The sequence below is a fragment of the Limulus polyphemus genome, unplaced genomic scaffold (genome assembly GCF_000517525.1).
Source record: "Limulus polyphemus unplaced genomic scaffold, Limulus_polyphemus-2.1.2 Scaffold3159, whole genome shotgun sequence".
NCBI classification, from domain to species: domain Eukaryota; kingdom Metazoa; phylum Arthropoda; class Merostomata; order Xiphosura; family Limulidae; genus Limulus; species Limulus polyphemus.
In genome coordinates, this window is record NW_013668769.1 from 71,733 (window position 1) to 75,767 (window position 4,035).

Consider the following 4,035-nt stretch of genomic DNA (forward strand, 5'->3'; position numbering starts at 1 on the left):
AATGTGAAAAATCGGTCCCCATGTTAACAGATAGGGATTTTGTTTTTCATGACTTTGCCTCTCCAAAAACTAATCACTTCTAAGTTGGGTCCTAGTCCAAACGTATACCAACTTTCGTCCAAATCCATTCAGCCGATTTCGAGAAATCTTGATGACAAATACACAAAGGGGTGAAAACATAACCTCCGTTTACCTTCGGTGGCGGAGGTAATAACCTTGTATTTTCAACTATAAGAGGAAGACTGGAAGACCATTATGTGTATTCTCAAACTCTGACGTCGGTACACAGCAGTGAGAGGGTACGATTTAACGCTATGAAAACGAATTCTTCATATTTCAGGAAGGTTTTTATGGCATTGACTTTTTGTTAAGAGAGACATTTGCAGATGACGAAAACACGTAAAGCCGCATTATGATGTCTTTCTGGAAAGAAGTATTTAGAGATATTTACAGAATTGTGATTTCTCAGAATCCGTGAATACAGTATTCACCAAAGAAGTATGCAAATATATCTTTGTCATAAAGATTATCATTATTGTCACACATTCTCCAAGCGAACAATAAAATGTGTTTGTCAGATTTGCCGATAAAATAACAATAAATCAAATGGACAGAGAAGAACGTTTCATCGTATAGAATGGGCTGAACTAATTTCATATAAAGGGCAAAATTAAAACTAATTTTCTGCTAACTTGTGTAACAATCTCTCCATATTAAATACACTTATATTTACCAAATTTTTGAAGATGATAAATAGTATAAAATCTATGTTCAATAAAACAGGGGTATTTTTTACGCAGTTTACAGGAGTAATTCACTAAAGAAACGAGGGGATAGCAGTTTTGCATATTATTTGACTGTTTGTGTGTAGTTATGCACAAAGCTACACAATGGGCTATCTGTGCTCTGCCTACCACGGGTATCGAAACCCGGTTTCTAGCGTTGTAAGTCCGCAGATATACCGCTGTGCCACTGGGGGGCGTTATGCTGTAACCTTATCAGCGGATATTCGAATACACGTACTTCACGTTTAAATGCTTTATGTAAAGATCTTTCAAAATGTCTATACAGCATTTACTTCCGTGTACTAGTACGGTATAATTTTAGCTTATCCCGCGCCATTTTGTGGTGAAGTTGAAAATGGTCTTCTCACTCATAGTAAAAGATACAGCTTTTGAGTGGATTGTTTATTTTTATTTCACTTTTTTACGACGTTTCAACCACTCGTGTGGCCATCATCATCAGGTAGTTGTCTATTTTGTGAAACATTTACAAGTATCAACGCAATTCATGTGGTAGCTCTTAAATAAGCGAAACTGGATGCAACATAAGCATTAGGATCAATGAACATAATCCCCCATCACATAATTACGAACACAGCACAACGAATCAACATCCAGTTAACAATTTTAAAATATCATGCAACGAGAACAACATTAATAGAAGAAAAATAAAAGAAGCATTAATTATTGGGGAACTAAAACCTAATTTAAATCAAAACACAGGTGTCGCCCTATATGTTTTCTAAATTGGAACAAAATGCTCACACAGTAATTCACAAAATGGAGACAGTTATCTGATGATGGCGAGTGGTCGAAACGTTGTAAAAGAAGTTAACTAAAAATATACAATCCACCCAAAAGTTGTATCTTTGGACTTTGATTTAGAAAATATCATTATTAAACAGACTTCGAAAGTTTCGAGCAAATATAAGGAAGCGGTTTTAATAACAAACGGATATTTCAATATTAATTTTTATTTTAATTTTAAAAACTAATTCTTATATTATCAACTGTTCCGTAAGTGAGTGTTTGTAGTTCTTCTAGTTTGTGGTTGGTTCTTCTTCCCTGTTGCACATTGTAGAAATACCTATGTTATTTATGTTTGTTTTGTGAAAAACGTTGATGATAAAATTAGAAATATCGGTGACTTGAACGTCGTAGTAAATGTGGATGAAACTTCAGTAACTTTGCCATAAATACAAGTACTAAAGTTTAAAAATAATTAGCATAATAATCTTAGATATATTTATATTTATCACATTTTAGAAGTTCATAAAAGTTATGTAGTCTTGTATGATTTTTTTTAACGAATATTTATTTTTTAATTAGTCTAAATTTTAACATGACAGTTATTGGTAGTCTGCAAAACATTAATGGGCAGAGCTTGTTTGTGACGTATCCTAGCCACATCTGTATCTTAAAAAAAAATTGTTTCATACTTCTTAATCGTTTTACATTTGTAGGTTTTTCTTTGTAAAGTATATAAGCACAAACGGTTGTAAACTAGATGAGTCATCTTATTATATGAACTTATGACGGATGAGTCGTCTGATTATATGTTCATATGATGGACGAGTCAGCTGTATCACCCCTGGAAGGTGCCAGTGTTGCATAACATCAACAGTAAAAAAAAATTAACCCTTATATCAAACTATACAATTTCACATAAATCAAGTTAACTAATTAGTCGTCTACGTGGGAAATACGACAACACAGAGATGTTATTCATCTTAAATGTCTCATATTCAGGATATGTTAATTAATGTACATTATATTAACCCTAAAGTTTAAGTTGACACCCATATGTTCGTGAGTAAATTTTTATGCAATTAAACAAACTAATGCAACATCATTGGTAACTTAGGTTCGGTTCAGTAGCCATCAGAAAGGAACACAAAAATTTTTTTACAAAGAGGCGTCTGTCTATTTCGATTTATAGAAACTAACATACACTCTCTAAAGTCAATGGTCTCTAGTTAGTGAATTCTGTTGTGTCAAAATTGGCACGAAGTTTATTTAAATTATGCAATGATAAAAACGAACTAGAATAAAAACTGAGTAATATTATCCATACCATTAAAATGATTAAATCACAATTTTTACACTCATACAAGTGGAAATTAACTTGAAACATTTCCTATATAAAGAACTAATTAAAAAAGATCTTTAAGAATTTGATGTTCAGTCATTTATGAGAAATGACCTAAAAAAGAAAATCTCATAAATGTATGTAGGTATTTTTATATTATAACAAAATCACACTGAATTAATTTTTTAAAACTTCACATCTTAATCGTTGAACTATACAAGATACTTCGTTTTTAAAATTAGTTGAATAATTCGTTCTGCTTGACCGTAAACTATCGGTACTTACAAATGCTCTCGAACTATACCGATTGTTGGTGGCTTTCTAGATATTTTGTATGAGGATATTAGACCTGGTGGGTAGGGCAATCGACTCGCAATCCGCTGATTGCGAGTTCGAATTCCCGTCATCGAGCATGCTCGCCCTTTCAACCGTGGAGGCGTTATAATGTGATGGTCAATCACACTATTCGTTGGTAAGGAGTAGTTCAAGGGTTGCCGATAGGTAAAGTTGACTAGCTGCCTTCCCTCTTGTCTATCACTTTTAAGTTAGAGATGGCTAGCGCAGATAGCCCTCAAATAGCTTTGCAGGAAATTAGGATATTGTTCACTTATCAGTTAAAGCTTATCTTTAATGATAACCTTCGTATGACAAAGGCTGAATACCTTCATGTGATAGAATGGAAGTTCTTATACATGTTTAATTTTTTTTTAAAATATGAAATAAAATTCAAGGTGTCTTAAACGTGTTCGTTTGTTTTATAGCAAAGCCACATCGGCTACCTGCTCTGTCCATCGCGGGTAATCGAACCCCGGATTTGAGTGTTTTAAGTTCGTAAACTTACCGCTGTCCCAACGGGGGACTTATGAAAGTGATATGCTCATACAGCGTACAATACAATATTGTATATATATATATATGGAAGTAAGATCGGTTATTATTTTATAAGTTCCCCAGTGGCACAGCGATATGTTTGCGGACTTACAACGCTAAAATCCGGGTTTCGATACAGATAGCACACTGTGCAGCTTTATTCTTAAAAAAACAACGACAAAATAAAAAGCTAATGTAACGCCACCTATAAAACTTGTCTTCACCATCACAAGTCTGTAATATTCTGTAATTCAAACTGCTTTATTGAATATAACTGTTACCTGATGATGAGCT